The 14,232-nt window shown below is 46.6% G+C and overlaps 1 protein-coding gene across 3 annotated transcripts in view; it reads left to right on the top strand.

Annotated features, from left to right (window-relative positions):
* Nucleotides 1-14,232, top strand: part of AFAP1 (actin filament associated protein 1) — a 170,423-nt gene that overhangs the window by 113,531 nt on the left and 42,660 nt on the right. The window lies entirely within an intron of this gene.

Below are 14,232 nucleotides of genomic sequence, written 5' to 3'. Positions count from 1 at the left end.
CACGAGGGTCTCCAGAGGTTGGGCGCTGAGCAGCAGATGTGGGCTGGGTGCTGACATGGAGCCAAGCAGGTCACTGCTTTGGGCTGAAGCCGTGCTGCCAGGAGTATCTCTGAGCTGCAGCTGCAGCCACAATTGTACCTGCATTAGGGGTGGGGAGCGGCTAGGGATGAGAGCACTTTCTCAGCGGCCCGGCTGGGGTCCGTTTCGTGCTCCTGGGAGCCCCAACTGGCAGCCCCGCTAGCCTCATCACCTGCCACCCGTTCCTGGAAGGAACCAAGGGAAAAAGGAACCAAGGGAAGTCCTGAAATCTGCCATCCTCGGCAACTGCCTAGCTTGCCTGTGTCTAGAGCAGCCTCTGATCTCTGAATTTGAAATTTGGATTTTCATAGAAAGTAACAGTGAGCTCTTATAGGCTATTTATAACACCAGTATCTAATTATTACTTTTAAAAAGTAGCACTGAATAAGTGCCCTGTTAGTTCATTTAACATTTCATGAACACTGATTGGAATCTGTCCTGCATATGCATATGGCAACTGATTGGAATGAAATGGCATTAGTCTGTCGCATTCTTTTTCAAAGGAATTTCATTGTAATTAGATCATACTAAATGCACTGCTGTTTCCTGTCTTGTTCTAAACTTGGATTTTGCAATGCTGAATGCATTGGCGCTTATCAGGCTTTCTTTCATAAAACATGTTTAATGTATTTATTTATACACCAAACAGTCTTCACAGACACAGGCAAAGACAGTTATTTCCACATACGAGGCACATTCCTGCTACTAAAAAAAAAAAAGCTTTGCAAAATTGTATCTGTGCTGAGAGTGAAAGAGTAGGCAATCTGCAGAACATTTGGAGACAGATTGACAGTAGTTTGTTCAGTTCCATCACACTACAAAGCTTTCCATTAATAAAGCTATTTCAAGTACATGGCAAGGCTACTGTCCTCTCAACTTCCAGGATTACAACTTTGCTATCACATACGCCATACTACACAATACAAATTGCCTGCTCCAGAACAATCCGAAAGCAGGTTATGCTGTGCTTGCAGCCACTCAGGTTCAGTCCATTAGAAATACTACTTTTCAATGGAAAATCAGATACATCAGATTTCAAGTTGCACGATTTTGCCGCGAATTTTCTTTTTACCGTTTACTTGTTTCATTTTCCTGTTTACCATAACTCCCTGTGAGCTCCTGCAATGTGTGTGGATGTGTGCAGGAAAGGACAATACTGGGAATGAGTTCACCGTGTTGTGTTGGCAGGAGTGGCTTTGCGGGGAGTGTCCTCCTCCAACAAATAGATGGGGAAGCATTTTTAGTGCTGAAGATTCTTCCTGGCTGTCGGAACTCTTGGCGTTCTTGACCAAACACAGCTTTTTCCAGACTGTACCGGATTCTTTTTCCAGTGAAATAGATCATTGACTTCAGCGGGCAGATGATGGGGCCCTCAATTTCCCTCTGTCTTTCAATCAGCTGGGAGGCACTCCCTCCCATGATCTCTGTCCCCAGCTTGTGATTTCTAGATTTGATTGTCAGACAGGGAACTGCCAGTTTCAGGGTACCTGCACCTGTATTCTCCCTTTGTGGTCCCTCAGGGGCATCCACTTAAGGTTTCAAGCTCCCAGCCATCACCTCTCTTGGGCAGACACTGATATCCCTCTCCCTCCTGACCAGGGGTTTTAAGGCTGCACAGCCCCCTACCATACACTATGACATCCCCCGCAAGCCAGTCTGCCTAACGGCCAGCACTTCTGCATTGCTTACTTTCCAAGGGGTATGACCAGTATATTGAGCAGTTACAGGTGACCACACAGCTCTTTCTCAGCAGAGTACATTTATTTTTAGGACAAAGCATTACAGAGAAGACATATAAAAACAACAAAAGTTCCCACACACTTACTGATAAACATACCAGAAATGACACATCACTCCTTTGGGCCCAAATAGGTTCAACCTTTCAGCAAGTCTGGGACCTCTCCTTGGACAGAATATCCTGTCCATTTGCCCAGTCAAAATGTGGGCCCCCAGTTTGCCTACTTTGTAATCACAGATGACTGAACACTCTTGCCCCGCTTCTTCCCCAAGGCCCTGCCCCTTCTCTGAGGCCCCGCCCGCCACTCACTCCTTCCCCCCCTTCCCTCCGTCACTCGCTCTCCCCCACCCTCACTCACTTGCTCATTTTCACCAGGCTAGGGTAGGGGGTTGGGGTGTGGGAGGGGGTGAGGGCTCTGGGCTAGGGCCGGGGATGAGAGGTTTGGGGTGCTGGAGGGGGGTCCAGGCTGTGGGGAGGGGCCAAGGGGTTTGGAGTCTGGGAGGGGGCTCTGGGCTGAAGCAGGGGGTTGGAGTGTGGGAGGGGTATGGGCTCTGGGGATGGGGCCAGGGATGAGAGGTTTGGGGTACAGCAGGAGGCTTAGGGCTGGGGCAGGGGGTTGGCATGCAGGAGTGGATGAGGTGTGTGAGCTCCAGGAAGGAGTTTGGGTGCAGGAGGGGGCTCAGGACTGGGGCAGGGGTTTGGGGTTTGGGAAGGGGTGAGGGGTGCAGGCTCCAGGTGGCACTTACCTCAAGTGGCTCCCAGAAAGCGGCGGCATGTCTCTCCGGCTCCTAGGTGGTTCCCAGCCAATGGGAGCTGCAGAGCCGGCACTTGGGGTGGCGGCAGCGTGCGGAGCCCCCGTGGCCGCCCCTGAGCTGGAGGTACATGGCAGCCACTTCCCCAGAGCCCCTCAGAACCAGGCAGGGAGCCTGCCAACCTGCTGCTCTGCCAACCGGACTTTTAACAGCCTGGTCAGCAGTGCTGACTGGAGCCGCCAGGGTCCCCTTTCGACTAGTTTTCCCCCAGTCGAAAACCAGACACCTAGCAACCCTACCCCTAGTCTGTTTACAATGATCCTTTATATGTCCCACACTCTTTGTTTCTAGGTCTCTGGAAGACCCAGCCTGAAACAGTATTTTCAAGCCACCCCATGGGATGGTGTTTCTCTGGTGTTTACAAATGACCCCGTACTGTTTGTAGTTCCTGTATGAGAAGTATAAAGTAGAACAGAATCCTACATGAACCATTCATAAATTAATGCAACACTACTTAAGAATACTGCATGGGGTTGCGGTCTCTGAAACGGGGAAGATCTACACATGTTAGTGCTATGGGATATCTGAGGTTGGTATTGTTTTAGTGTTAGCAGCCCCACACTTTGCAAGTGCAGCAGAGCAGCTGATGGTTCTGCACAATAGACACTGCATGGGCCAGATTTAAGTTCTATATCCTCATGCAGGAATTGCTTCACCCACCTTGGAAATATAGCCATGACTATATCCAGCACACATAGTTCCCCAAACTTCTGAGACTATTGTACTGTTTTAGACAAGAGGGCTGATTGGATCTTTATTTTCCTCCTATCAGAACACTTCCATTTCTGCCTATCAAACGGGGATGCCATCTTCTTCAAAAATATGTACCTGTGGGACCAGCTTGGAAGCCAAGCACAAGTTGTTCTCATGCAAGGATCCAAATTTAAGTCTCAAGCTAGTACTTTTTCCTTTAGACTGAACAGGCCAAGGTGTAATTTTGACAATATACATTACTTTATTTAAGCAACTGATTTTAAAATGTCAGTTCAAGTATGATTATATGATGGTAGAGAAATTAAACTCTAGTACATATGTAGACGATTTTAAAGAATTCTATAGAGATGACACCAGAAAATAGCTGAGAAATCTAAAGTCTAGACAGCAAACCACATAGGCAGTTTCAGGCTTACCAGCTAAAGAATGCTTGGTTGAAAGAATAGCTGATGTCACCGGTCTGTCAGAATTTCAGAGCACCAAGCATAACCAGTACAGATTCCAGGCTGCTATAGAGATTACATCAGTAACACGGAATTGCGCCTGTAACCATGCCCATGAAAAGATGTGCACAGTTACTCTTTGTGCCCCAAAAGTGAGCTTTTTCAGTGGATGTTTGAGAATGTGCAGGCATGTGTACAGCTACGGATCTATGTTCTGAATATTTGTTCCAATATATCCAATTGGCTGTGAGAAATTACACTTGTTTATCATGCCCCAAAGAGATAGTGGATTAAGAAAATAAAATACTACTAATAAAATGGTATTACAGCAATATATTTCCTGTAGTGACTTCATTCATGCAGATAAATGGGGTCTGTGTTGCAAGCAACCCCTTCATATGAAAACTGGTCTTTGAACAAAAAAACAATTTTATGCCAAAGATATCTTTGGCCTTAAGGTCCAAAATCATGACCATTACAGAGACGGAGTAGTCGTGAAGGCCATCCTCTAGCCGTTGTAGTATTGCTTGCTAGAGTATGCTTTCTAGTGTTCGGTCGTCAAGTACTGTGTGAAAGACAATCTAAAAAATCCATTTAATCAAAATATATTCATTTTTTTATAATTTTATGCATTGTTTGGGTGAAGTTTCTTTAGTTTAATGTTTCCAAGTATACCACTCTTTGCTGTGATCCCATCAGCTTTCATAAGCTAAGCAGGGTTGGGCTGGGTCACTAATGGAAAATGTTGATGGTATACCTAGATGCTTCTGGAAGTAGAGTTCTTCTTCGAGTGCTTGCTCATGTCGATTCCATTGTAGGTGTGCGCTGTTGTCGGAGACTTCTGCCTTAGCGGTATCCGTAGAGCCGGCTGTGGTGCCCTGTGGAGTGCCGTGCTCATTTGGTGGTTTATCAGGCGCCGCTGGCCCTATGCCCTCTCAGTTCCTTCTTACCACCCATGACCGTTGGTTGGAGCACCTGATCTTGCTTCACAAGAACATTAGCGGTTCTTCACTGTTTAGATAATTCTCCTTCGTTATTTAGTCAAGTGATTACTTAGCTGTTAAGTGCTTAGTAGTAGTTTAGTAGTTAGAGTCCCAGCTGGGACTTTGTTCCGGAGCGGGTCATGCCCTGCTTCCCAGGCTTCAAGCCATGTTCCGATCAGTGACCCTCACAAGAGTTGTTTGAAGTGCCTGGGGGAGCCCCATAGAAAAGAAAAGTGCCGGCTCTGCAAAAACTTTTGTCCTCAAATTCAAAAAGATCTGGACATGTGATTGAGGGCCCTCCTCATGGAGGCTGCTCTGCGCCCAGCATCGGAGCTCTCAGACTCCATGCCGGTACTTTGGCATCAGCACACAGTGTACCACTGGCACTAGGATCTGCCAGGCACCGTTCCCCCTCTCCGGTACCGAAGAAGTGGTCTAAATTGACTGGGCCACAGGCATTGCACAAGGGGACTTCGGGCAAAGGACCTGTGTTAGGCCTCATGCCCGCAGTGGAGGCTCTCTGGGGTACTGCTGTGGTCGGACCCCAGCCCAGCCAGGGACCCACTCTGACTCTGGGGAGTGGTAGGGGGTCCCGGTCCATTGCAGGGACATCTGCACCTGAAGCAGACCCAGCGGCCAAGGAACAGTTAGGCTGACTGGCACCACAGACACCTGGTCGCACTGCAGATCCCGCCACAATACCGGTTCAGATGACGAAACCAGCTATGGGACCGCCCCTAAAGGCAGTGGAACATCCCCAGACTGCAGGTGTCATTCCCCTTCACCACGGCCAAGGACCCCGGTACCGCAACCTTGGACTCCGGTCAGGAGGCCCAGATCTCAGACACCACTTTCCCCACCTACGAGACATGGAACTCTGGAGTCACAATGCTGATCCCCATACTCCCAGTACCGACGGTCTTCCCACCAGAGATCGCCGAGGTGCAGGTCACCATCGCCTCGCAGATCTCCCAGGTGTCACTCCCCTCCAGCACGAGATCGTTCCTGGTCATGGCACTGATCACCGGGACTCGTACCATTCTTCAGGCAGGCACTGGCCCTCGCCTTCCCTGTACCACCAGAGAGAGTTAGTCGACAGACTCATGTTTCCACAGTCCCGCCCTGGTCACCAGAAGGGCAGTGGTCTGGCTCAGAGGGACAGTTCAGTCCTTCCCTTGTAAAGGACGAATCATCCCGTATGTGGGAGCCTGCAAGGTGCCTGCGGCACCGGCATGGGGTCAAGGGTAATGGCCCGTCCAGTGGCAATATTGGAACCTGTGGGGGTACTTCTTATGCCGGCACTGTACTCCCACTGCTCCTCCCAGGCGGCTTCGGACAATATACCCCTGGCGCAGCCGGCACCAGTGTCAGAGCAAGGAGCCGAATCCAAAGCGGCAGTTTCACAGGAGGCCCCAGTGGCTGAAGAACAGTCCCTGACACAGCACGGGGATGCTCCCCTCCTTCCAGCGGTGCAGTCGTCCCCGGACGAGGCGGTGGCGAGGCCCTCGCAAACCAGCAGCCCCCAACCCCGATGACTTCAGAGAGCACCGAGCCCTACTTAAAAGGCTGTCTGCCAACCTGAACTTGGAGGTCGAGGAACTAGCTGAGGAGCCCTATGACTTCTTCAGTGTCATCCCCTCCTCTGCCCCAGACTAGGTGGCATTGCCCTTTCACCCAGGGGTCCTGAAGATCACCATGTCAGTGTGGCAGACCCTATCTTCCATTCTGCCCACATCCAAGAAGGTGGAAAAGAAGTATTATGTCCCCACAAAGGAGGTTGAATATTTATACATGCACCCTTCCACGGGGTCCCTGGTCATATCTGCCATCAACAAAAGGGCTAGGCAGGGCCAGGTGGGTAGCACCCCAAAAATAAAGATGCCAAGAGGCTGGATTTATTTGGCAGAAAGATTTATTCAACAGCGAGCCTCCAATTTAGGGTCTCAAACCATCAGGCCCTACTTGGCAGATACAATTTCAACCTTTGGGACTCAGTCAGCAAGTTCAGGGAGAGCCTCCCACATGATCGAGCACAGGAGTTTGCCACTCTGGTGGAAGAGGGCCAAGCGGCAGCTAGGGGTGCCCTCCAGATGGCCTGGGATGCCACATATATGACGTCCAAGGTGGTCACCTCTGCAATAGCCATGAGGCATAGCTTCTGGTTATAGACCTCTGGGTTGTCCCAGGAGATGCAGTCCACCCTCCAGAACCTCCCTTTCAAGGGAACGGGGCTTCTCTCAGAGCTGACTGATGCAAGGCTCCATGGTCTTAAAGACTCCCAGGCCACCCTTTGCTCCTTGGGCCTGCATACTCCTCAGCAGACTAGAAAGCCATTCTGTCCACCACCGCCTCTGCCGTTGTCAAGATCTTGGGGTGCCCAAGAAAAAGGAGGACAAAAACAGCGGGTTTAAGCGATGCCACCAGTCGTCATCTCGCCCATCTACCCAGCCTAGTCCTTCCAGGGACCAACGCAGCCAAAAGCAGTCATTTTGAGGGTGCGCCCGAGGACGATGCCCCAGTCACTGCACCGGAATCCGGTCCCCATCGTCCTCAACCGCCTCCGCCCCTTCCAGTCAGCCTGGTCCGATATCACCTTGGACTGCTGAGTGCTCGCCATAGTCTCGTCGGGCTATACCCTGCACTTTGTAGCCGACCAACCCTTCCATCCTCCTTCCCCGTCCCTCTTCAAGGACCCTTCTCATGAGCAACTCCTCATTCAGGAGGTCTTTTAACCTTCCACGGTTTTCTACAAGGACAAGGTCTAGCTAAGCCTGCACCCAGCCTTCCTTCACAAGGTAGTCTCTCAGTTTCAGTCAAGCCAAGATATTTACTTACTGGTATTCTTCCCGAAGGCACACAAGTCAGAAGAGGAGTGCAGGCTGCATGTCCTCAACGTTAGATGAGCGCTGGCCTTTTATATTGACAGTACTAAGCTGTTCCGTAATTCAGCCCAATTATTCGTCGCTGTGGCCGACAAAATGAAAGGTCACCCTGTTTCCACTCAGATAATTTCTTCCAGGATCACTGCAAGCGTTCGTTTTTGTTACAATCAAGCGAAGGTGCCGCCCCTGACGATCATCACCGCCCACTCTACCAGGGCTCAGGCCTCTTCGACAGCCTTTTTGGCCCAAGTGCCTATTCAGGACATCTGTAGGGCGGCCACCTGGTCGTCGGTCCATACCTTCACTTCACACTCTGCGCTGACCCAGCAGGCCCGGGATGATGCTGGCTTCGGTAGAGCAGTACTGCAAGCTGCCAAGCAGTGAACTCTAAGCCCACCTCCATAGATACTGCTTGTGAGTCACCTAGAGTGGAATCAACATGAGCAAGCACTCGAAGAAGAAAAAAACGAGTACCTACCTTTTCATAACTGTTGTTCTTCGAGATGTGTTGCTCATGTCTATTCCATTACCTGCCCTCCTACCCCTCTGTTGGAGTTGCCAGCAAGAAGGAACCGAGAGGGCGTAGGGCCGGTGGCGCCTGATATACTGACGTATGAGCACGGCACTCCAGAGAGTGCCACAGCTGACCCTAGGGATACCACTAAGGCAAAAGTCTCCGACAACTGTCCAGGTGGGCGTGCACACGCCTAGAATGGAATGGACAGTTATGGAAAGGTAGGTAACCAGGCCTTTTTTGGTGATTCAGTAGCTGACCCTCTGCCCTCTGAGTCAGTACTAAATCTGTCCGTCAACACTGGAGTGGAGGACACTATGAAGTGTTTTTTCCTGATATTCAAGACTGAGACTGTGCCCAGATGTGGTCATTTAAAGATGCTACAGTCCTTTTCATAAGACTGTTAGCACAAGCGTCCTTGCCATTTTCCATCTCTGGTAATTGCATGTTGTCTACTGTTTAAATTTCCCTTAGTCTTTTGAAACTGCCTGACTTAAATTATTGTGTCATGTTAAGTGCAGTTAAATAGCTTCTGTCTCCCTCCAGAAGTGGCCTGCGTTTCAGTAGAGAGTAAACTAAATCCATAGCAGTTTGCTCATCAATTTAAGCTTGTATAGAACTAATTTTGTAATTGTATGCGATATAGGAATATTATTTTGACAACACCTTTCAACAAAGGCTCTTAAAGCACTTCACAAACATTAATGTATTACGCCCTATAATAGCCCTGTGAGGGGTTGTTTCCCCCCATTTTGCAGGTGGGCAAACCGAGACACAAAAAGATTAAATTGTGGTTGTGTCTTAAAAGTGGCTTTGTAAAAGTGGTATTGTGTGGTTCTCTATTTGTTGTGCCTGACAGACTTCTATGTCACATTTGCCCAGTTTGCATATGAAAAGAAGATTTTTACAAACGTATTTGCACACTCCATCCGTGTCTGTCAGAATGGGCTCTATCTAGCCTCATCTAACTGTACAACCTCATAGTCTTCAGATTGTTTTCAGTTTCACTAGTGCAAACCCATGAAAGACCAGTGGGCTTATGTAAGTGTTGTTGAGGGCATAACCCGAAGACTACATGAGTGACAGAGGTGTACCTGAAAGTTTAGTCTGGCTTGTAGAATTTCTGCTATTGTTGTTGATATGAAAGGACACAGCTTTACTAGCACAGTACAGAGTGGGCTCGGGGGGCTAGCAGTAAGAAAAAGAATCTTTATGTGTAAAATGAGCACATGTGATATGAAAATCAGAAAAACAATTAATATGGAACCACACATGTCGTACTTGTATAGTCGCTTTCTAGGGCAGAATTACACTTTCCTAAAAGTCACAGATACAGTCTGCAGTAGGTATGGGAAGAGAACCCAAGAGTTCTGTTACTCAGTTACCTGCTTTAACCACTAGATAATATTCCTTCCCTAATAATTTCCCCTTCTTTCACATGGAATCATGTTAGCTCATGGGTTGTTAGCTCATGGGTTGAGCTCCTTTCTTTGCATTTGTTTTCATAAAACGGGTATTAAACATCTGTTTGTAGAAAATCATATCCGTGATTACAAGGGGAGCTTTTCGGCCTCAAATAATATCCGCATCCAGAGGGCGATGGAGGCAGCTTTCCGTTCCGAGGGGGTACCTCCACATCTGTAGCAGCACTGCAATGCCAGAGCCTAAAGCAACATTACGTAGCTGCCCAACGCTCCTTTCACAAGACTCTGATCCAATTGCCATATATGGCAGTAGGTTTGATGTTAAACATAGGCCAGTGTGTATGGGGATTGGCCTGATTGAATGTCAGATAGGAGCGAATTTTAAATGGGGTATGTGTGGACTAAAGACCATCTTGATGGTTGCTAGCTCATTTGAAGTCCCCTGCCACTCTCCGCTCCTCCCAACCGATGGCAATGGGCAGGGGAGATGGTCCTTTTCATTTAAGTCTAGGGGTGCTTTTATAAGAGGTGTGTCGTTGCAATGGGGATCAGGAGCTCATCTTTAGTGCTTGGAGAGTGGCGTGGGAAAGTTATTTCTTCTCTCCCTCTTAGCCTGCTGGGGCTACTTATGTGAATTGCTAGACGAAGAGGTCTTCAGGGGATTTCTCATATCTGCCTGTAAAACATCCAGCACTTGGCTGGTACTGTACTAGGGCCGTAACTCACACAGGCTGAAAAGAAAGACGGACAGACTCAGGATGCCATTGTCACATTTGATAATGGTAAATAACCGCCTTCTTCTAACACAGAGCAAAGAGCTATATGAGAATAAGAAAAACAGGGGCTTGGCCTTAAAGCTACTTCTTCTCCCTCTGTTTCATTCTAGCACTCCTATATAGAACCCTCCCCAGCCACCACTTTTAAAGAGACAGTATTACTATCTTCAGAGTTAGGAGGCAGTGGCCAGGAGGCAAGGAATTCATTTACTCAAGTTCTTCTCACTTAGTGCATCTCTGCCACTCTGTGGAATGCAGAAAAGTTTTTCTTTTTCTGGAGGGTTCTACATAGCAGGCAACCGGTTCTCTGGCTTACGACATAGCTGGTATCTTATCTGCAGCCTGTCTCATGGAAGATGGTGGATAAATTCAGGTGACTAGAGCCTGTGGGTTTTACAAGCATGTAAAAGAAAGAAAGGTAGGTCAAATACTGGGCCGTCCAGCCTTGATAGTGTTCGTTTAAAATAGTAAATAGTAATTGTGGAAATTGATGAGTTCAGGTCAGGTGAGCACCCTATAATTAACTCAAATGCTTATGTAGTTGGAGCATGTAGGCCCAGCACCTGCAAACACCAGGAATGTAATCCTCGCCATTGAAGTCAATGGCAAAACTCCTATTGATTTCAGTGGGACCAGGATTTCACACCTAGACAGCAAGCTCCTTGGGGCAGGTACTCTGTCTTTATGTGGCCCTGATCCACACTTACCTTGTGTGCCACTGAAGTCAATAAGACATCATGTGTGTGTTTGTAGGATCAGACCTATGTTGGTACAATAGTTCACACGACAGACTCCTGATCCAGTTGAGGCCTCCAGGCACTATTGTGATTGAAAAAAAATATAGTTCAGGCTGCACAAAAATGTCCAGCCTACACGTTTTCAACCTTTTCATTCCAAAAGGCCATTTTCACATGCTAAGACTGGAAATATTTTTAACTTTTGGGGGCTGAAATTTGTCAAGTTTATTTTAAGTGGTTTAGCTTTGAAGTGATCAAAAAAATGAAAAGCCTGCAGTGTGCTGATTTTATATAGTCCTAAACTTTAAAATAATGCTTCATTTCATACAAACTTGGATTGACTTTCCTCAATGGATCAATGTCGGCTGGTGGCATATATGAACGCTACTCCTGTCTGTGTGTGTGAGAGACAGAGAGAGGGAGGAAAACTCTCTCCCACCCAACCCTCACACTGAAATCTAAAATATTGAAAGAATTTTGTTCAGTCTTTCCATGAAAGCCTCTTTTTTGAGTAGCCACTGCAAGAGATAGTATTAGCATTCAAAAATCATGACCTCAAATCCCCAAATAATGAGATTATATTAAAAATAAATTTAGGGTTCTTTTTATGTGCCTTTTTGAGCTATTAGGATACGTTCAGGTCACATTTTCATGCTTTTCTCAGTGACCATGAGGAATGCAAACTTCATTGTTTTAAATGAAAGCTGAGGCTCTTGTGTATTCGTATGACTCCAGGTCCTGGGGCTTTAAGAAAATCAACATATATTCTAAGACTCGTGATGAAATCATGAGAGTTGGCCACACTGACGTTTCAGCTTCAGAAGTTGTGAGTAAAAACTATGAGCATGTGAAAACAGCAATTATTATGGCAACATAATTATAAAAGGGGCATCAAAGCACTCATCCAGAACACCATGGAAGTACAAGTTTGAAACTCTGAATAAAACACAGTAATGTTCCACCTGGAAATTGATGAGCCAGTCTTCACCAGCTGAAGGTGGATCCCTTGAACCTAAAAATCTTCACAAACTGAATTTTTGAATATGCATGTGCTTCAGAGTTTGCCATGAGCTTCCTATGATCAACATTATTTGTGCATCATTTTTATTCAAAATTCTATTAAAACCCAATTAAGCACTTTGGGAAAGCTTTCCCTTAAGTGTGTGAGGTATTTCAAGAACAGTATTTACTCGAGTGCATGACTTGCACATACTATTCTGTGGTTGCTGCCAAATCATTTCCCTCTGTTCTGTCTGTAACTTCCATTACTATCTGCCTTTGCCAAAATTAACTAACTGTGTGGTGTGACCAGATGCTGAAAACATGAGCCGTTGTATCAAGGTCATGCAGGAGACAGGAATGAATGTTCCCAGAAACTGAATGGTCAAGTTTCTTTACAAATAAAACACTCACATACTTCCACTAAACTGAAGCACAGGAATTAAATCTGACCATAAGTTGTATCTATATCTGGTCTTGATGCCAAAGTTGTTAAGTGATATTCATACCTTGCTACTGACAAAAGAGAGCGAGCGCTGGGGCCAGATCTCAAGATGCAAAATTGCATGAATTGTGGTCCCCAAAAGAGTGTGGGTATATTTGGGGGGCCAGGGAGGAAGGGAGTAGAGTATCAATAGGCCTGAGAGGAGGGATGGTCCAGTGTTCAGGCTGCTAGCCTGGAAGTAAGAGACCTAGGTTCAATTCCTTGCTCTGCTAACAACTTCCTATATGACCTGGGGCAAGACACTTAGACTCTCTGTGCCTCAATTCCCCATCTGCTCAGATACTGCAATAACAGGGCCATATAAGTACTTTAGATAGACACTTGATTTGCTTAGTATGCCCTTAAAGTGAGGTTCAGCTCTAGTAACTAGAAAAGGACATTATTTGATGCCATCTTTATGTCTTAATGGTTTCCATATCAAATTTGTTCAGTTTTCAATTTTTATTTCAGCCATGCAAACAGCCTGGGATCTGAATGTTAAGCTTGTATTCTGGCTTGTGTACCGTCACTGGGAGTGAAGGTTCTGTGAGCCAAGTTCTCTCGCTAGATAAATCATGTGATGTCAGAAGTATAAATGAGGGCAGAATTTGGCCCTACATTTGGAACTTAGTTCACATTTCTGTTAATGATGCCTCAGGCACAATAAAATGCATTTCTCTCTTAGCTGGGTGGACTCTGCTGTATTAGCAAGAGCAAAGGGGAGTAAAAGCATATATATGTCATTCTGGTCAGCAGATGCTACTCTGACTACACCCAGGGAGGAGAGCTGTTAATTAAGAAGGTCCCACTTTTACATAGTCACTTTTCTGGCGATATCTACACTCTCTAAGGCATTTGCAATCAAGAACACAAATATTCCCCTCAACACCAGGTACTCCAGTATGAAGATTGGTAGGTGGCAACCCTATCTAAGAATCAAAACCAAACTGTGTGCACAGAGAAAACAGGAAAAGTAAAAGCCTTCTGTCTTTATATTTTTTCAGGCCTTATTTTACAGATGCAGTTTTTGAGCTCCCATAAATTCTATCAAAATCCATCTCCTTCTGTGGATTTTTCTTTCTTTCTTTCTTTCTTTGCAGGGGAGGGGCGCATAAAATAACTCACATTTCCTAAGAGATATTTGCAAGTAGTATGAGCTATGCTTCAGTGTCAATGTTACTGTGACCACTGAACATCACATAATGAATATGAAAAATCCATTTAAACCACATACTCAAGAGTATCTGATACAGATCTGCAATTTGGTCAGCACATCATTATTTCTTCATTAGAAAAAAAGCAGCTGGGTAGCATACTAAGCAGCAGTGCTGTCCCCTGGCTTGCAGGATCTTGGATCTAATCCCATTTTTTAGTCATAACGAAATGAATTTGGTGGTGTCAGCTGAGTTCATGTTGCAAAACTACTGCAAGTGCTGGCAGCTTCTTTACTCAGGAGAGGCTTGGAGATTAGCTAGTCTAGAAATTGAAACCTTTCACCTCTAGACATTATGGCTCCTCCAGGTCATTCGTGAAGCGATTTAGTGAGGCAGTGTGGAGAAGCTCAAGCAGTGGCAGCCTGCCTAACGTATTGCCTGTGGATAAAGAGAATAATTTCCACATTGCTGTTTTAACCTTCAGGATAGCAAAT

This window comes from Chelonia mydas, chromosome 4 (genome assembly GCF_015237465.2).
Source record: "Chelonia mydas isolate rCheMyd1 chromosome 4, rCheMyd1.pri.v2, whole genome shotgun sequence".
Classification (NCBI taxonomy): domain Eukaryota; kingdom Metazoa; phylum Chordata; order Testudines; family Cheloniidae; genus Chelonia; species Chelonia mydas.
This window is presented reverse-complemented; position numbering and strand designations above follow the sequence as displayed.